This window comes from Euphorbia lathyris, chromosome 9, assembly GCF_963576675.1.
Source record: "Euphorbia lathyris chromosome 9, ddEupLath1.1, whole genome shotgun sequence".
In the NCBI taxonomy this organism is placed as follows: domain Eukaryota; kingdom Viridiplantae; phylum Streptophyta; class Magnoliopsida; order Malpighiales; family Euphorbiaceae; genus Euphorbia; species Euphorbia lathyris.
Window position 1 is genome coordinate 29806286 of NC_088918.1, and position 22298 is coordinate 29828583.

Consider the following 22298-nt stretch of genomic DNA (forward strand, 5'->3'; position numbering starts at 1 on the left):
AAGTTCAGACGCAACAGAAAGTTGTCGAGGAGACTTTGCCATAAATGGAGAGACAACCTGACGCTTACTGACCAAAAGCATCTGAGCACTGATCAACACAGAAAAGGCAACGTTCTTATTGGCCGAATACACTAAGCACTGAGGAGTGAAAGGGACAGCATAGCCGTTTCCCTCCAATGGTTATTTCGAAATTCGAAATCACTGAAGGCTCAATTGTCACTATAAATAGGCCCTTCATTTGCTTCATTCAATGCAGATCTTTACCAAGTCGAAACGCTGACCAAATTTCTACTTGAAGTTCTATGCCAAAGCAAAGAAATCTTACACCCATTCTCATTTTGTGTAAAAGATTAGATTTTAGACCATTCAAAGTGTTTTGTGTATTTAGAACAAAACCTTTATCAATTCTAAAGATTATTAGGAGACACTGAGTTGCTCGGATTTAGCACTCAGTGGTAGGATAGTGTTGAGTATAGGATATAGAGGAAGGTACTCTGTATACTCGCTGACTATTGTAAGGCATTTGTGCTCTACCCAAAAGAGCTCAGTAGTGGATTAAAGCTCAGAAGGATTCCGGGGAATGGATGTAGGCAAGAGGGCGAACCAGGATAAAACTGCTGAGTAACATTCTCTAACCCTTAACTCCTTATTTGCTTGCTTTATATTGTGCCCAGTAAAATGCTTAACTAAATATATATTGAGTTGTGTGAATTAGTGCTGAGCTCAGGAATAGACTGCCTAGTGCTATCTCCTAACTCAATGTTAGAAGCAGCCTTAGTCTTTGATTAACTAAAGCTGCCTCTGACCTCACTCAATATCACTGTGCTAAAGAACTCAAGAGAAAAATTTTAAATAGTTCCTTAACCCCCCTCCCCCCCTTGGAACTAATTCTCACATTACAAGGGACCAACAAGTGGTATCAGAGCTCTAGTAGCTCAACTCACAAGATAACACTATCTTAAGCTGATCCCTATTATGGCTGCAAATAGCACTCGTTTCCTACCAGGAAATGAAACAACCCAGATTCTACTTGAGGGCTTGTCCACCATTAGACCTCCACTGTTCTTTGGGTCAAACTATACCTTTTGGAAGAACATGATGAAGAATTTCATTTAGGCAACAAATATGAGTGCATGGCTAGAAATAGTTCAAGGCCCGTTTGTTCCTTACGAAACCGTTGACGACGTTAAAGTCATCAAGGAAGAGGCTAAGTGGACTGGGGATGGCCTCAAGAAATTACAAAACCACGTCTCGGCTATCAATATGTTTCATTGTGCGTTAGATGCTGTAGAGTACAATAAGATTTCAGGATGCGAGTCAGCACAGGAAATCCGGAGGAAGCTCAAGGTCACATATGAAGGAACCAGCAAGGCGAAAGAATCAAATGTAAACCAACACATCAAGCTGTATGAGCTGTTTGAGATGAATGATGATGAAGGCATCTCTGAGATGAATGCAAGATTCACCAATATCATAAACGAGCTCAAGAGATTTGGAAAGAACTTCTCTGAAGAGGAGCAAGTCAAGAAGATATTGAGGAGCCTTCTAAAGAGTTGGCAAGCCAAGAAGACTACTATTGAGGAAGCTCAAGACCTGACCACCTACAAATACGATGAGCTTATCGGATCTCTACTGATTCATGAGATCTCCATGAAAATCTTCGAGGTCAAGAAGCAAAAGTCTCTTATCATGAAGGCAGACTCCACTGACAACAGCTCAACAGATGATGAGGAAATGGCCATGTTTACTCGAAAAATGAAAAGTTTGTTTCGGAAGAATGAAAAATATGGAAAGAAGTCATATCGGAAGTATGACAAGTACAAAGCTGAGTATAGTGACAACAAAGTCAGAAAGAAGAACTCAAAGCCAATTACTTGCTTCGAATGTCATCAACCTGGCCATATTAAGTCAAGCTGTCCTACTCTGAAGAAAGAGAAGAAGAATGGCAAGAAGGCAATAGTGGCAACTTGGAGTGATAGTGATGAGTCATCGTCCTCTGAAGCCGGTGCCACTGAGTCAGCAAATATCTGATTCATGGCTGATGAGTTTGCTGAGCCCGGTGCCTCTAAGCAGGCTGAACCCTCTTGTGCATCTGACAATATGATGAGCAAGCAGCTGAGGTAATATCTCTTCTTGTCACAATCCTTGATTAGGGGGCGATTATGGAGAGAGAAAGAAATTGGAGAAATTAATTCAATCAATTATCGCATCTCCTTATTTGTTTAAACCAAGTATTTATCTTTTAAAAGATAATCTTTGATTTGCTTAACAAATATAAATTTTTTTCTTATAAATATTATCTCCTATATATATATTTGTTTAAATCAAATATTATCTATTTCCTTGTTTGGAAAAATAACAAGTTACAAAATATAGTGCTATAAATATAATATGGGAACATGTGCATTATATCTCTCTCCTAATACTAAAAAATTAATTACACTCTAAAAATTAAGTGAACTGCTATATACCGCAAAGGTTATACTTTCCACCGCACCCTTTTGATATTTATGCCATCCTCACAATTTCAAACCAAAAACCAAAAACTCTCAAATCCTCTATAGATTTTTTAGCTTTTCAAAAAACCCGACCTAAAACGACATGCCACCAAAGGAAGGAAGGGGAAAAGGCTTCATAAAGGTTCCGATAAGTTTTTTTTTTTAAATTTGTCCGATATCGGAGGCGGAACCCGTTTTTTTTTAACTAAACAGATTCCCGATGTTGTTGCCACCACGGGCGGAACGGACGAACTGTTTGTTCGCCCGTGGTGGCAACAGCATCGGCCATGCTTTCCACCGTAAGGTGGAAAGCATGGCGCACTCGTTCCACCATTAAGTGGAACGAGTGGCGCACCAATTCCACCGTAAGGTGGAACGAGCAGTGCATCCGTTTGGCCCTACGGCCAAATGAAACGCGTTGTCCGTTTGGCTGCTGGGCCAAACGATTGCGGCGCCCAGGTCGACCTTAGGGCTGACCCGAGCGTCGCAACCGTTCGGCCCAGCGACCAAACGGACAGCGCGTTCTGTTTAGGCCAAACGGGGCCCAAAATAATTTTTTTAAAAAAATAAATTAATTCGGGTCGTCCGTTGGCAAGCCCGAATTATTAAAAAAACTGAAAAAACGAGAAATTGAGTATATTAAAAAAATGCGTTATTTGCTTATATATGTATTTTTTTTTATAGGCTGATATTGCTGAGGCCCGTTCTGGACACAGACATACAAGGTCACGTGTTGTGATTGCCTCTGCCCGGAGGCAACGGACGGAGCATATATTGATGGGGATGTGATGCGCCTCAAGGTGTTCGGTACCGCAAGGCTCACTAAGGGATAAGTTTACCCCGTCGTTATCAAGTAATAAAATCTGGAAAGTCCAAGTATCGAATCCACGGGATTTATTTACTACAAGTATCGAGCTACTTGGCCTCAGGTGTTATCTAGGTTGTGTGGGTTTTGAGTTTGGTTGGATTAAGTTAATCTACTCCTAGTTGAATTATGCTACTCCTAACTAAGTTATACTAATTCTAACTAAGTTATTCTACTCCTAACTAAGTTAAACTACTCCTAATTAAGTTAAACTACTCCTAGGTGATCTTTCACTAATGCAATTACCCGAAGGAACATGGTATGAACAATAATGATGAAGATAGATTATTAGGTCAATAGATTAAAAACCTAATCTAAGTCACTTGTATTCAAGGCGATTAACCCTACTTACCCTCCTGAAGTCCCTAGTGCGTGATTCCCTTGTAAGGCCGAAACTAGGTCTAAGGCTCATCAATTTGGGCTTAATCAACTAAGAGGTCGTCAATCTCCTAGGCTCTGACTAGGTCAGATTCAGCTCATAATATGTGCCTACTAGATTTTGGGGCTTTTGAATGAGTTAAATCAATTGAATAAAGCGTAAGACAAAGATTAAATAAATGAATCATAGAACAAAACAAGAGCTAAAATATTATTAAAGGCGAAAAAAATTGTCACGGGATACAATTAGCCTAGGATTCATAGACTGTATCAAATGGTACAAACATAGTAAGATAAAAGGTGATACGAAAATCCCTTTCAGGGAACCTGTCTACCCTGCAGCTGACTTCCTAGGTCTTAAGGACGGACCTTGAATAATTCTCGGTGGATGGAGCTTCGGAGCTTCGGAGCTTCTTCAATGGAGGTTGAAGGAGATGGAGAAGGTGGAGAGAATTTTTCAAGGGTGAAAGGCTAAGGTAATTTACAAGAATGAAAGATATTTAATTTACAATTGGAAATTCCTATTTATAGACGCGGTTCGGGCCCTCTTTCTGACCTAATTCGTATCCTTTTGTAGGTGGGAAGTCGTGGGGTCAATCGTGACTTCGTGGGGCCGGGAATCAGTCTTTTGACTGATTCCCACAAGGCAACTCGCCGAGCTGGGCGCCAGCTCGGCGAGCTGGCCTTGCGCAGGCCAGCTCGCCCAAGCAGGCCCCTGAGGGCCAGCTCGCCGATCTAGCCCCAAAAAGGCCATTTCGATGAGCGGGAATTGTTATCTTGCATTTTCATATAGTTTTTAATATATTTTAATTATAGTAATCATGCATTTTAAGATAGTTTTTAATATTTTATAATTATTTTATGTTTAGTTTTATGTTTTAAGAGCTAATGCTTATTCTATGTGTTTTTAGGTATTATTTGGGGCAAAAATGCAATTATGGAATCATTATTCAAGTAAATAAAGTTGCACAGTTAGAACTCCTTCTAGTTGGTGACCTCGTAGCAGTTGACGAATGAAGACTCATGACTCTTTAAATAAATCCTTATTGTCATAAATTCCTAAAATAACTATCCAAGGAATGTTATGAAAGTTAAAAAGTCTTTTGAATGCTCAAGAAGGAGTTACACTACTCAATGCTCCCTTTAATTACATGAAAGTTAAAAAGTTGCAAAGAAGAATTCAACTCTCCATATGTTTAAGAAGTTAGAGCAAAGAATTCAATCCTCCATTAATCTTCTCTTTAATAGCATTAAAGTTGGAGGTTACAATGAATGCATGAAGGCATGTGTAACTATAAATACCTACACTGGGAAGCATGAAACCAGACCTGGAACAAACATGGAACAGGCCTCACCACATCTTTTTTAGACTTTTTGTAGTTTTCTTTTTGTTCATTTTCGTTCTACCTTTGTAACTGATTCTAGTTCTATTTCAAAGTTTATTCTCCTTCATCTTTTCTTTTCTTTTATTTAATTATGTTTTCTAGTTTGTTTTCTATTAAATTTCTTGTTTTCTTTCCATCTACCATGAGCTAAGTCCTCCATAGCTAGAGCTATGGCGGATCCTAATCGAAGTAGATGATTTACTTGCAATCCAATTTCAAGTTCATAATTTATTAAATAGAGAATTAAACTATGGAGCTTAATTTCCTAGTTAGATATCTGATCAATATTTAGCTAAATTACAATTAATGATTTTGGTTGACCGACACTAAGATAATTAATGGAACTACATAGTTTAGACCTGTGTCTATGCGGTGCGGTTTTTCAGGGTTTAGTTTCACGACTTAACTTTGGGGTTATTTCAGAGAACTTAATGCTTTCATTATACCTTTATTCTTGACTGGGCCAAAGCTAGGATAATTGTATGTGAAATAGGATTAATCTTGACTAGACCAAAGCTTGGTTAATTACTTTAGGAAATAATCACCGTCTCTAGATTAAAACTTAAGAACTTGGATAGGATTGAGTGTGGATTATATACATTAGGTTAGGTGAAGCCTTGCTCTAGTGATTTACATCATATTTAAATCCATTTTGTTTTCCTTCTTTGTTTACTTTATTTAGTTGTTTTAAATTCATTAGTTTAGTATCTCAAACAATTCAAGTTTTGATTGCTTAGATAATAGAAATTCACAAAAATCAATAGCTATAAACACAATCCTCGTGGGAACGATACTCTACTTACTATTTATTACTTGATAACGATAGGTTGCACTTGCCCTTAGTTTTGCACGATACACATTTCGTCCATCAAGTTTTTGGCGCCGTTGCCGGGGATTGTTTGTTTTATAATTTTGATTTAGTTGAAGTTCTATTAATTTAAACGTTTTTTTATATTTTGTTCCTTTTTATTTTTTTTTCTTTTATGTTTATTTTGCAAGGTGATGGACAAAAATAGTTATCCATGGTGGTTGAATGCTCCAACATTCAACAACCACTTAGAGATGCAAGCTCAAGCCAATGAGGATAGATTTTTGATGTTTATGAAGGATAACTTTCCAGATGTCTCTCTTCGCGATGCAGCATGTATACATTGCGAGGGTTTACATTTTGAACTGGATTGTCAATATCAAAATTCAAATATTTATACTAATTCTTGCTATATGGATTATCAATATGAGCTTCATAGAGAAGAAATTTCAAGCACGTTTTCCCCATATTGGGAGAATGGTTATGATTATCATCAAGATTCTCAAGCCTTATCACCAAATTTTGAGTATGAGGAATGGAAAGAAATAATCGATATTATTGAGCAGATAAATAATAAATTCTCTTCATTGGAGACTTTTACCAAAAATATCGATGCTTCTCAAAGAAATATAATGAAAACTTTAGAAGATCTGATTGCAATTACGTCAACTGATGAACCATATTCAGATTTTTCGAGTGAAGCATATAACTTGATTGAACCTCAACATGAAGAAGTCCTTGAGGAATGTTCAGATATATGTTTGGTGATAAGTTGTGAAGATAAATCAATAGGAGAAAAAGAGCTGGAAATTTCAAATCAAGTGGAAAGTTCCATCACCCGAATAGATGAGATCACCACACCTGAACTTGTGGTGCAGAAATCCATGATTGAAGAGTTTGAAACAATCCCGACTGAAGAATTTTACGTGTTATATGACTTACCAAAAGAGTCAAAAAGGGAGACATCTAAACTCTTTCATAACTTTTATAAATTTATGTCATGGATTTTGTTGATTTATTTTGAAGCTAAAAATCCAATTTGCATTCATAGAATATTTATTAAAGAATTTGGATTTCTTATAAGGCTTCATTCATTTACATAAAAGGGAGATTTGTAGTCAAGCTAAACGACTATAATCTTAGCGCTTCCGGGAGGCAACCCGAGTTTTTTTTTTTAATTTCTCTTTTATTTACAATATTTCTTTAAGTAAGTTTTATTTTTATTTATTTTATTTATTTTGCAGGTAAACCAAAAAGAAAAAAGAAAAAAAGAAAAACAGGAAAAACAAACAAATTGGCCCCACGGTTAAAGTGAACGATCTCTACCACCTTTAGTTTAAGGGAGTTTTTCTTTAACCCTTTTACTTTTTCACTTTACTTTTTATTGCATTTTTGGGAGTAAATGCATGCTCTAAAGTGTGAGGAAGGGTAAAAAGGGTTTTATCTATCTTAGTTTAGGTTTTTATTATTTATTGTCTATTTTTGTGTTTATTGTTTTTTTTAGGATAATTTCATTTAGTTGCATGCTTCCTTACATGTTAAAATCATTGTCTTCGCTTTTTCAAAAATTTGAGATGGACTTAGGAAGAAAACTCGTAAACAATTGACCATTAATAGGATGAAACTTCACTATGGCAGTCATAAATTTTGAAATTACATTTTTTTATAGAATTACGAAACTGAGGAACTTTGGATTAGAATGGGAGTTCCGGAGACTACACTTGTGGACAGAAAATAAGCATTGAACTGGTCATTTGGTTAAACTTTTTGGTACAAATATTAACCCGAACATATGTGAGATTTTGAGACCAAATATTTGAGCATTTTATTACACATTGCTCGGTTTATTTTTTTTTTCTTGAGTGTGCTCATACTTGCTATTGTCTATAGAATTTGCATCAAATGCTAGTCGAAACCTTGTGCATCTAGTTGGAACTTGGCGTGATCAAGGCAATTAAGTGTAGCCCTTTGTTAATGTTAGAACTTATTTTTCCTTGTTTAAACCCAAAACCCTTTTACATCGTGTTTAGTTAAGCCCCGTTGAAGCTTACGTATACCACTTTCTTTCTTTCACCACATTACAAACCCCTAACGTCTTAAATACCATTTTCTCACCCGTGAATTTACAATTATTGTGCACAAATAGGAATGATTTAGGGAGCTCAAAATTTGTGGAAAATAGAAAGCCGGGAATTATTTTTGCTACTTTATGTGCTTTTGCAAAGAAAAAAAAAGAAGAAAAAAAATAAAAAAAAAAATAATAAAAAAGTAAAAAAAAGAGAGAAACATTGGGTTGAGTCATTTAGTTCGAGGTGGAGATTCATGCACAATCGATCAATCTTAGGAAATGCATTTAAAGCAATGAACTGTAATATATAATCATAAGATAAGAACAAGGATAAACGAGTAAATACTCAACATTATGAGATTGGTTGTAGTCTTGGAGATAGAAGTGGATAAAAAGAGAAAAGCGATACTCATACGCTTGCTTATGGAACTCTTGCTTCTGGTCTTGTTCTGGAATCAATACCTAATGGAAAAAAAGGGAAAATTGTTTTCTCATCATCAGTAGCACATTTTATGTTTCTCGGTTAATCTTTGAAGAGCTCTAAGTCTTATTGTATCTATTTTGCACAACTAGTTGTTTATTCACTTTCCACATATTTTCCTTATCCAAACTTGTCCCTAAACCAACATTACAACCCGTAAAAGACCTTGGGATCTTGTTTCTGATTAGATAAGCACAATGGTAACGACTGGATGACAATGCAAATTCACCGTAGCCAAAGCTAGTATAGGGCTTGAGAGACAAAATTTACACCTAAACACTTGAGTGAAATGAGTGACCACTGGCGAGGTACCAAAATAGTTTGCCTTTTGATTTTGTGATATGATTGAAGATATGTTTACTTGTGTTGGTTTGCGGAGAAACGATTAGAATCTTTTAGCGTCCAAACCTTTTGTTTTTCATCCAAACTTGTGAAATTGAGATCTATAAATGCCAAGTGAAGTAAATCGTGTTATTGTGTAAATTATTTATAGTGAGTATTCTAAAGTTTGTTTTGAGTCTAAGGCTTGCTTGAGGACAAGCAAGGTTCAAAGTGTGAGGAAGTTGTTATCTTGCATTTTCATATAGTTTTTAATATATTTTAATTATAGTAATCATGCATTTTAAGATAGTTTTTAATATTTTATAATTATTTTATGTTTAGTTTTATGTTTTAAGAGCTAATGTTTGTTCTATGTGTTTTTAGGTATTATTTGGGGCAAAAATGCAATTATGGAATCATTATTCAAGTAAATAAAGTTGCACAGTTAGAACTCCTTCTAGTTGGTGACCTCGTAGCAGTTGAAGAATGAAGACTCATGACTCTTTAAATAAATCCTTATTGTCATAAATTCCTAAAATAACTATCCAAGGAATGTTATGAAAGTTAAAAAGTCTTTTGAATGCTCAAGAAGGAGTTACACTACTCAATGCTCCCTTTAATTACATGAAAGTTAAAAAGTTGCAAAGAAGAATTCAACTCTCCATATGTTTAAGAAGTTAGAGCAAAGAATTCAATCCTCCATTAATCTTCTCTTTAATAGCATTAAAGTTGGAGGTTACAATGAATGCATGAAGGCATGTGTAACTATAAATACCTACATTGGGAAGCATGAAACCAGACCTGGAACAAACATGGAACAGGCCTCACCACATCTTTTTTAGACTTTTTGTAGTTTTCTTTTTGTTCATTTTCGTTCTACCTTTGTAACTGATTCTAGTTCTATTTCAAAGTTTATTCTCCTTCATCTTTTCTTTTCTTTTATTTAATTATGTTTTCTAGTTTGTTTTCTATTAAATTTCTTGTTTTCTTTCCATCTACCACGAGCTAAGTCCTCCATAGCTAGAGCTATGGCGGATCCTAATCGAAGTAGATGATTTACTTGCAATCCAATTTCAAGTTCATAATTTATTAAATAGAGAATTAAACTATGGAGCTTAATTTCCTAGTTAGATATCTGATCAATATTTAGCTAAATTACAATTAATGATTTTGGTTGACCGACACTAAGATAATTAATGGAACTACATAGTTTAGACCTGTGTCTATACGGTGCGGTTTTTCAGGGTTTAGTTTCACGACTTAACTTTGGGGTTATTTCAGAGAACTTAATGCTTTCATTATACCTTTATTCTTGACTGGGCCAAAGCTAGGATAATTGTATGTGAAATAGGATTAATCTTGACTAGACCAAAGCTTGGTTAATTACTTTAGGAAATAATCACCGTCTCTAGATTAAAACTTAAGAACTTGGATAGGATTGAGTGTGGATTATATACATTAGGTTAGGTGAAGCCTTGCTCTAGTGATTAATCATATTTAAATCCATTTTGTTTTCCTTCTTTGTTTACTTTATTTAGTTGTTTTAAATTCATTAGTTTAGTATCTCAAACAATTCAAGTTTTGATTGCTTAGATAATAGAAATTCACAAAAATCAATAGCTATAAACACAATCCTCGTGGGAACGATACTCTACTTACTATTTATTACTTGATAACGATAGGGTGCACTTGCCCTTAGTTTTGCACGATACACATTTCGTCCATCAGGAATGCCCAGAACGCCTTACGCGACTGCTGGATGTCCCGAAATGCAACTTTCACCCGAACTCGTTCCTGCTTTAGCCTGCACATGCACAAAAACTCCAAATAACATTAGTTCCGAGGCTAAATTGACCCGCCAATCGCTCATTTTGAGTAAACACTCCGTTTTGGTGTGACTTTTGGCGGATCAATTAGCTATAAAGGTAATGGAAATTTAACGTACATGCTATTTCAGCCATATTTGCCTAAAATAACCAGAAAACGAGCCTAAACAACGAAAAGTAAATAAAACATTTCCAATTCCTAACTAACTCACACAAAAGCATATAAATGCGAGAATTGCTCGCTTATTCATGAAATAACGCTAAAAACCGTCCTAAAACCGTACCCAAAGATAGGGGTTTTTTTACCCCTATTAGGATGCCCAAAGGGCACAGACTGAACACGACGAGCGTGTTAGACGTGAGGAGATGGCGGATGCTGTGAAGATGGACGGAGATGACTCTATGCCTCCTCAGAGTGCGTCTTCTGTGCGAGTACCTCCTCAGACCATACCAAGGGGTCGTGACAGACGTTCATCAGGGTTGTCTTTGGGTGAGAACTTTAAATTTTGTTATTATTATGTGATTTATTCATGATTAGTAGAAAATATACGAATATTCTTAAATGAGTTTACTGTAATTTCAGGTAGTAGGAAGCGCTCGAGGAGTGCTGGAGAGGATGACTGGATCGTGAGGACCCCGGTTCCTGGGGGTCCATTTGATGGTCTTGTGATCCCGAGCTTTCTGGGACATATTGCCCATGCTATCTGGAGCGGGCAGGATAGGGGCCTCCTCAGGTGTCAGACACGCTCAGTATATTGTGGGAAGCTGTGTGTATGGCACGGTAGTGCTTCTAGGGAGATCCAGACGCGTATAGCGTCTGGATTGTCCCATTTACTAGGTATCATGTATGCCCACATTGATACGCCCATGATTGCGGATTTTATGGAGCGGTGGCAGCCAGACACATCATCATTCCACATGCCGTTTGGTGAGATGAGCATTATGTTGCATGATGTGTGGTAGATTTTGTGCATCCCCGTCGATGGGGCTATGGTGACTGCTGAGGCGAGTATTGAGGAGCTTCAGTCTTGTGTGATGGAGTTGTTTGGTATGACTCGGGATGAGTTGTTGAACGGTCACTACTTTAACGACGGTATACGATCGGCTTCCGTCCTGGAGTATTGTCAAGGAGATCGGATTCCTGATGCACAGGCTACAGCTTGGACGTTTCTTATGCTCGGTTGCACATTGTTCATGGACAAGAGTGGTGACCGCATTCGACCTTCCTGTCTGTTGGAGGTACATGACTCGGTATCTGGAGCCATTGGACTCTTGTGGGGCTCAATTGCACTAGCATATCTATACCTTCATCTAGGTATTGCTAGCAGAGGAGACTGCGGGCAGATCACGGGTTGTCTAACACTGCTTCAGGCATGGATTTATAAGTACTTCCTGTGCTTCAGGCCTTAGCGGGAAGGAGTTACATTGGATCCGGAGCTTCTGAGGGCTTGCACGTGGCCATGTATAGCGTTGGAGAAGAGTGATGATCGGCTGAGATTATATCGCGCCCGACTTGATAGATTGACTGCTGATGAGGTACAATTTCAATTTAATTAAATAAACTAAATTCATTTCTTGTATTATTTGTATGTTAATGTTGTTGTATACATCTATAGGTGATTGGATGCTGTATGGTCCTGATGCCATTACGGATACCCCTAGGACGACATACGCCAGATGGATACGTTATAGGGATGTGATCGAGCCGTACATGTCGGGGAGATGCCTTCGCCAGCTCGGTTACGTGCAGACCATACCTAGACTGATCTTGAGGCCGTTGAAGTCCGTACGTCCTTGGTCCAGCTTGAAGTATCGGGTAGAAGTGCCCGCCCACATGGCGGAGGATCTTTGGACCTTATTTCCCGAGGCGACCATGCTTGTAATGTCTCGGTTCACTCTAGCACGGACTCCTTCGGACTGTGAGGAGCAATACATGTCGTGGTACTACCTGCATTCACACCCTCAGCTACTGCCGGAGATGCCTGCACCCAGACCGACTATTCATACTCGCTCGAACAGTGAAGTGGCAAGTGATTTAAGTTTTAATCAACTGATTTACAATTATCAAATTATATTAAATGAAATGATATTTATTCATTTTGGGGTGTTTCTTTTGCCAGTGGGTTAGCCGTTTCGCTAACTAGGGAGAAGGTGCATTGGAGGCGATGAACCCTTTTGATGAGGATGTTGCGACTGAGTGGAGACAGTCATATGACCAGATTTTGGATGCTTGGCATTCGGCCAAGTGATTTGTGGTTGTGTTTTAGTACTTTTTATTATAGTTGTACGGATAATATCTGTATTATGTACTTGGTATTTTAGTACTTTAATTATTGTTTTTATTACTATTTTTTATAACTGAAACCATCTAGAACATTACAGAATCCATCTAGAACATTACATAATCCATCTAGAATGGCATTTTGTACTTGTTGGTTTTGTACATTGAATCAATGTTGATGTACTTGTAATAAGTCCTGAATAGAATGCCCTTTGGTCTATGCAATGCACCTGCAACATTTCAACGTTGTATGACTGCAATTTTTAATGATTTCATTGAAGATATCATGGAAGTTTTTATGGACGATTTTTCAGTTTATGGAGATTCTTTTGATTCATGCCTAAAAAACTTGGATAAAGTTTTGTCTAGGTGTGAAGAAACAAATTTGGTATTAAACTGGGAAAAATGTCATTTCATGGTTGACGAAGGAATTGTTTTAGGTCACAAAATATCTGAAAAAGGATTAGAAGTGGATAGAGCAAAAACCTCAGTAATAGAAAAATTACCCCCTCCAACTACTGTTAAGGGAGTAAGATCATTTTTAGGACATGCCGGTTTTTACAGAAGATTTATTAAGAATTTTTCTGTAATTTCCAAACCACTCACTAATCTACTCATGAAAGATTCCACCTTTGATTTTAATGAAGATTGCGTTAAAGCTTTCGAAACATTAAAAGCAGCTTTAGTCAGTGCACCTATTATTGCTAAACCCGATTGGGATTTACCATTTGAAATTATGTGTGATGCAAGTGATTTAGCTGTCGGATGTGTTTTAGGACAAAGGAAGGATAAGAAACTTCATGTCATTTATTATGCAAGTCACACACTTTCCGGTGCACAATTAAACTACACCACAACTGAGAAAGAAATGTTAGCTGTAGTTTTTGCATGTGATAAGTTTAGGTCATATTTGTTAGGTTCGAAAGTTATTATTTACACTGATCATGCAGCATTAAGATATCTATTTGCTAAAAAGGATGCAAAACCGCGTCTAATTAGATAGGTTTTATTGTTACAAGAATTTGATATAGAAATAAAAGACAAAAAGGGAGTAGAAAACCTTGTCGCCGATCATCTATCGAGACTTGAAGATGAGAACGGTCCTATAGGTGAAACTATCGGTATACGAGATGATTTCCCTGATGAACATCTCTATCAAATGAAAAGCGTCATGTCACCATGGTATGCAGATATTGCTAATTATCTTGCAGCCAATATTGTTCCGGAAGGATTAAATTTCCACCAAAAGAAGAAATTTTTCTTCGACATTAAACAGTACTTTTGGGAAGATCCTTTTTTGTTCAAAATTTGTGGTGACGGGATAATTAGGAGATGCGTTGGTGAAAATGAATTTGAATCCATAATGTCGGAATGCCATTCTAGCTCTTATGGAGGACATAATGGAGCTACCAAAACAGCAGCTAGAATATTTGAATGTGGTTTCTTTTGGCCTACGATGTTTAAAGACGTCCGTTCATTTATTACTCGTTGTGATAAGTGCCAAAGAACAGGAAATCTAGGAAGGAAAGATAAGATGCCCCTCACAACCATATTAGAAGTGGAAGTCTTCGATATGTGGGGAATAGATTTCATGGGACCTTTTCCTCCTTCTAATGGTAAAACTTACATATTAGTTGCCGTAGATTATGTTTCAAAGTGGGTTGAAGCAATTGCAACCCCGACGAGCGATTCTAAAGTTGTCGTTAATTTTCTTGACGATATATTTTGTAGATTTGGTTGTCCAAGAGTCATCGTTAGTGATGGCGGTACTCATTTTATAAACCGAAGTTTTGAAACGCTTATGAAAAAATATGGAGTACGCCACCGCGTATCAACGCCACACCATCCTCAGTCAAATGGTCAGGCGGAGATATCAAATAGAGAACTTAAATGAATTCTAGAAAAAACAGTTTCATCCTCAAGAAAAGATTGGTCTTGTAAACTAAATAATGCGTTATGGGCATACCGTACTGCATTTAAAACACCAATAGGAATGACTCCATACCGCTTAGTGTATGGGAAGGCATGTCATTTACCAGTCGAATTAGAACATAAAGCCTATTGGGCTATTAGGGAACTTAACTTTGATTTGCAACAAGCAGGTAAGAAACGTTTGCTCGACTTAAATGAGTTAGATGAGTTACGCCATCTATCTTACGAAAATGCAAAGATTTATAAAGAAAAAGTGAAAAAATGGCACGATGCAAAAATTAAGGTCAAACACTTTAATGTTGGGGATAAAGTGTTGTTATTTAATTCACGACTTCGTTTATTTCTAGGAAAACTTAAGTCCAGATGGATAGGACCATATTTAGTCGTCAAAACATTCGATTATGGTTCTTTAGAACTAGAAGGTCCTAACGGAATTCGTTTCAAAGTTAATGGTAATCGATGTAAAATCTATTACGAAAATATTTCGAAAATAGAAATTCCGTTCGTAACAAGATTATCTGACGTATAAATCACTCAGTTTTTCGATCACAGTTTATTTTGTTTTATTTCTTTTTATATTTTTGTTCATTTTATTTTATTTTATTTATTTTATTTTTATTTTATTTTTTCAAATGCCAATTTTTGTGATTAGATGACTTTATATTATGATTTAAATGCATAAAATATGTTTATTTCATGATTATAGAATTAATTTTAGGAAATTAGAATGAAATTGAAGTTTCAGGCAATTCTCTGCCGAGAATTTAGAATTCTCTGCCGAGAATCCTATTAATCAGATTTGTCCAAATAGGTTAGATTTTCTCTGAACTTACCGAGAATAATAAATTCTCTACCGTGAATCAGGACATGGCTTACGACGCCTGATTTCCGCAAGGAAATCAGCGTGTCGCGACCGCGAATTCGGAATTCTCGGTCGCGACACTCGTAATTCCTGCACATTTAAGTCTGAAACATCCTAACCCTTTCGACGAACCTCTTGACAAACGAAACCTTAAGTTTCTTCGTTCCCGAAAGGTGTAATTTTATACCTTTTCATCATTAAAACAACACCTCTTTTCATCTAAAACTCTTATAAATTAATCCTAGAGGATTCAAGTTCTGTTACAATTCTTTTCATCTTTGTCAGATTTCTGATTTCTTCAAAACACCATTTTTCATTAAGTAACAGAAACTTTGTTTCTTTCAAATCAATACCATGCCTACCAAATACAAACCTTCAAGGCACAATGCTGCCTCAAGCAACAAACGCCCAGACTTATCCAAGCGATATGGGGCGCCTTTTCCTATCTTCAATCACGATGAAGGTAGGCATTATTGGAATCTCCGTTACAAATTCTTCACCGGAATGTTGTATATGGATGAATTTCTTAACAGCCAACTAGGCATTACTGATGACATGCGCCGCTATATGGAACGCCTAGGGTGGACAAAATTCGCCCAAATGCGATTTCCAATAATAGGCGACTGGATACTCGAATTCTTCTGTACCGTTCGTTTCACTAATAAACAACGAGTACGTCTCAGTTTTCGTCGAGATGGAGAAATCTTCACTTTCGGCTATCCCGAGTTGCATGCTTGGTTTGGTTTTCCCCCGAGGGATACAATCAAACGTCATCCTGGAAGAGACATGACATCCACGGATGTTTGGAGAATGCTCACCGGTTTCTGGTGATTCAATTCAAAACTCGCCTATAATCACTCCTTTCGCTCCAACTCCATGCTGTATTTGCACAAATTCTTGTGTCACAGTTTATTCGGTCGCACATTCAGTAGTGTGGTCCGTGACACAAATCTTTATGTTCTTGGAGATATATTCCAGGGAAATGCAGTAGATTCTTCAAAGATTCTGATGGAGGGTCTTGTCGCCGCTTCTCGATCCAAAGATAAGAAGATTGGGTTCGACAATATAATCTGTGGAATAATTCTCGGTACCAAGGGTACCATTGATGTTCCCTGGAGTGATGATGAATTCTTCCCAACAATTGACTATGAATTTCTCGAGCACGAAGGACTTGTGAAACGTGTCTTTCGAGCAGGGCCTCACTTTCTGTCTGCACCGGAACGTGAAACTTTCGTGCAGTTTCAAATTGTTCGTATTAAGGCCAGAAATATCCCGCTTGATAGGGATGAGTATATAGAATAGTTAGGTTTATAGGTTTTCTTTTTGTAAATATTTGTGTTTTTTATTATTTAGTTTCATTCTTTGTTTTTATAATTTTTGTTTTATTCAATAAAGTTCTATTTCATTTTAGTTCATTTATTAATTTTAGGTTCGATATATGTTTGATTCCATTTCTTATATAATCATGGTTAAATCTATATAAAATCTATAATATTGAATAATCATGGTTTTCTTAATTAACACATATATTCACACTTAATCCAATTTCACGAACTTCATTCATTGAGTTTAAAAAATTACTTCATTCAATTGATTAAATTCATATTATTAATGTATATTTATATGCACTTATTATGCATTTAATATGATTCTCTTAACTTATATGCATAAATGAACATTTAAGTTTCATTAATTCTTCATAAACCAATTTATTACACTTTAATTCAATTTATTAAGGTTAAACCTTTGGTTTTCCTTGCAATTAATGTCATTTATTTTAGTTTTTAAGTGCAGGGACACTTTATATTAAGTTCAGGAACCAAAACATCAACAAAATTGCACAAACCAAGTCAATAGGCATCCAAATAGGCCATTTTGACTAATTCTCTACCGAGAATTAATAATTCTCGGTATGAGCAGCAAAAACGGATGAATTTCAGGAGGAGAATTCCCTGAAAATCGTGTGCCGCGGCTTTTCTATTCGCGGTCGCGACACGCGTAATATGTGCCCTTTTGATTCCGATTTTGCCACTATTTTTGCCTATTCCTATTCCTATTCTACCTATACATTCACCTAATCACCCTATATAAACCTACCTCTTACACAAACCTCACATCACCTCTATTTTTACCCAATCCCTTACTCCAAACTCTTTCCCAAAAACCTACTTTTACTCTTCCCAATTTATTCACTCCAATTTCTATCCTCTTTTCTATTCAATCACTTCCATTTCCAACCCCCAAACTCATCTTCAAGCTTTACTCTTTCTCTCAATTCTTTTTTTTTCTTCTTCTTCTTCTCAAACCCTAAACACACTAAACACCATCACCATGGTTAGGACTAAGCGTGTTGGAAACAAGCCCGCTGTTGCGGAAGCTAATCGCCTTCGGGTTCAATGTGGAGCTTATTTCAACATCGCTTCGGAGGAGGAAGCAGCTCGTTTCAAACATTTTTCACAAGCCGACCGCCAATTTGTGGATATGCACTTCTTAGACTTCCATTCGGTAAGAACATTGAATTTCTCTACTCGAATTGATGCTTTTATTGAGGCGTTGGGTTGGTAAGAATTCGTTAATATGCGTTTTCCGCGTATTAATGAATATGTGGTGGAATTTTTGGTCACTTTGACCATGAACAAGAAGAAAACCTCAATCTCTTTTAGGAATAATGGTATCACATACACCATTGATTATGAAGCAATGAGAAATATGTTTGGTTTCCCTACTTCTGATTTCTATGATAAGCCTAAAGATTTTGATAATGATGCTGTTTGGCAAACTCTTTCGGACCAAGACTATTTTAATTCCAAAAACACTTCAAGCAAGTTGATTAAGGACAATTGTGTGTTCTTCTTTCACAAATTTTTGAGTTTCTCCTTGTTTGGGCGTGTGGAGAGTTCAAAGGTTCAGGTTCGGGATTTATATGTTTTGGATAGTTTGTTTAAAGGCTTGAGGATTGATAGCATTGGCATGATGTTCGATAATTTGTTCCGTGCTTCGAGGGCTACTACCATTCAGATCCCTCTTTGTAATTTTATCACCGCTATTGTGTTGGGAGCTCGGGGTGAATTGGCTGATTTTGACATGTCCACCTACCGTGGGTATGTTCCGCTTTTGGATATTTCGGCTCTTGAGCGGGCTCATTTATTGCTTCCACAAGGTCCCCCCGTCTTTATTTCGTATGCCTCCCGTATTGCCCACCTTCGTGGCACTATGGGTGGTGGCGCTTCAAGTTCTCAATTTGTAGGTACCGAAGGCGGCGGAGAGGCGGAAGGAGAGGAAGATGAACCCCAAGCTCAACCACAACCCCAAGCACCTCAAGCGGATGATCCGGTGGATTTGCGGAGGATTTTGAACCAAATCAATTCCAACAATCGTCAAATGAACTTAAGAATTGATGATTTGGTAGAAAACAACATGGTGATGAATGACAACCTCAACCTTTTGAGGCGTGAGCATCGATCGACTCGGCATCAGATGCTTTCCTTTTTCCGACGCCGCAATGTGGAGACTTCACCTACACCTCCGGATTCCCCGCCTCAAGCATAGGTTGTTTTCTTTATTTTCTTTTTATCTTGTTATATTTGGTACAATTTTAATTTTCTTATGTTTGGTACATTTTCTATTTTTAATTTTATGTTGAATGTTTAATTTCCTACAATTTCAATCTTTGTTTCGTTTGCCTTATTTCGTATTTATTTTTTATGTTTTCTCCATTTTTGCACCAATGAGGACATGGTCCAATTTAAGTGTGGGAGGAGATATAACATATATCATTTCCACATATACGAATAAATGCAATGAAAATATGATTTTGCAAAACGAATAAATGCAACGAATAATTTTTATGCAAATGCAACATATATTGCAACACATTTTATTTTCACACTATTTTTATAAACTTGACATTTTTCATATGTTCATAAATTAACCATAAGTTAATATGATTATTTGTTTAGGTTATCATTATCGTTAGAAAGAGTATTTCTATACGTATACGGGTAATATTTTTCATATTTTTCACAAATCTCCGATACGATTTTAAGTAAATTGTCTCGAGTGAATGTATTTAAGTAACAAAAATTCTTTATATTCAATCTCTATTTTATATCATGCATTCATGATACAATAAATATTATTTTAAATTTTCAATTAGGTTTATAGGCATTAAATTGAACTAACAATTTATTTAGCTCAGTTTGATTTCGTCTTACATTAACACCAATTGAAGTTTTTAAGGAAACTTTAGCCATAATACATGTTGAATTTTAAGTTAATATAGGATGAATGTGTTATCTTTCTTTTTCCCAAGTTACAATTTAAATTTCATGTTTCATATTAATTAATCAATTAGTTGAATTCTTAACTTTTGGCCACGATTGAGACCAACCTTATCACAATCGAGGTATGAAAGGGAAGAAAATTAAGTACCGTTTACTTTTGGCCACGGTTGCGACCACCCTTATCACAATCGAGGTATGGAAGGAACGTTTAAAGAAAAAATAAGCGCGTATAAGTTTAAAGTAACGATTGCGTCCACCCATGGCATAGTCGGTACCTCTTAAGCAAACACAAAGCAATAAAATACGTATAAAGTTACGATCAAGACCACCCTTATCTCGGGCGTAACTAAGAAAATAATTAACCCAAGTACTTATTCAAATATATAATATATCTCACATATTAGTTTAGGTTTGGGAAAGGAAATTTTGTGCTTTGAAATGCCTTGAGACGAAAGACTCAATAACATGCGTGCTTATATCGTCCCGAATGCTTCAATTCAAAATTGGAAATACAAGACAAATGATATATCGTATATTTTACTAAGTTAGTTTGATGTTTTGCTTATAAATTTGCCATGCGAAGTAAGTCTTTTCGGCTTAACTAATTCAAAAGGTAATGCCAAGATATATGTTTTATTTTCATAAAGAGATTAGTTAAAGAATAAATTTAGAGAAATTTTGCTCGGGACTAGCAAAAGATTAAGTGTGGAGATTTGTTAAGCCCAAAATATACCTAATATATCATCAATAATTATATCAATATTGCTACGAATTTATGCTATTTATAACTGTTTAGAAAGCTTTTACTCTCGAATATATTTCTTTCTTGTAAGGTACACAAATATTTGGTAAAATCCAAATAGGAACGAAAAGAGCTCAAAAACAAAAGAAAAACCCTACAAAAGGAATCGAAGACGACAGAAATTAATAACGCCAAATCGAGGACGCGAACGAAAGCAGAAGAACTGAAAAACGTTCCATGCCGCGACCGCGGCCCCCACATTCACGGTCGCGACACGCGTTCCTCAGTTTCCCATTCCTTCCGTTTGAAGACCAATTGATGCTCCCCCATTCTCGGTACGAGCAGGAGTTTGTAGAGGCCTAGTTGCACACTTTCGTTTTCGACGAAACACGATCGTTCGGGTAGATAAAGACGTTCTTTCGCAACGGATACGATCCTTCACAACGGACACGACACTTCAATCAAGGCTCTTCAACATCTATAAATAAAGAGTTGATGGAGAGTTAAAGATATGTAGAAAAAAAGAGATTAGTATAGAATTTATGCAGAAATTCTGAGTCAAGTGATTCAGAGTTTAGATTTCGATTCTGTAAAAAGCAATATGCTGTACACACATTGTTTATTCAATAATAACAAGTTTAGTAGCGTTTAGACATTGTTCCAGTTTAGTTTTCATTTTGGTAGTAGACCGACCCAGTCTCTATTACGAAGATTCAACGAGAAGATTGAGTAGAGGATCCGCCCCGGAGCCTGACAAACTCTAACGAAACCCAAGGAAAGGATTGACAACCCGTTCACTTGCAAGACGTCGAATGTTTCCATGCTCCATGTTCTCTGTAAACTTGTATCAATTTATATTTCATCTAATAAAGTCTGTTCTATTCGATAGATTTTTATGCAGCACTTATGGTAACCAATCCACTAGAGTGACTGCTGGTGTTTTCATTAAACGTATTTAATTCAAAATCTTTACAAGGAAACTTTGTTGAACACTTAGGCAAATTATTATCTCGAAAGAGTTTTAATTTGATTAAGGGCAATTATCCCGGATAGGGTTTTGTCATGTTCAAAGCCAATTAATTAGAGGTTCCGTCATTTATTTCATCTTTATAATTTGTACAAAGTTTAAAGTTGTTTTCTTTGCTTAATGCAAACAAATACATCTGTTTACTTTTCTAAAAGTACTAAACGTTCCTATCTTGCAAATTCATTCTTAAATCAGAGTATTTTCTAACGTCTTCATACTCTAGTCTAATTCTCATTCTAGCAATTTCAAAACCAAAACCGATTAAACGATTTTCCATATTATAAACCTAAAAGTAAATTTAACCGATTATAAATAAGTTTTGTTCGAAAACGTTCCCTGTGGGATCGATATCTTTTATTACTACAAGCGTATACCGTGCACTTGCGGAAATCGCTCAACAGGGCTTCTGATAACAACCCAAATTATTCTTGAATAAGGAATAAGGGAAAATTAATAGAAATAATGGCAAACCATTATTCCTTCTAAAAGAGATATTTATGCATGATTAATATGGAATTAATGATAATTAATGCAGGATTAA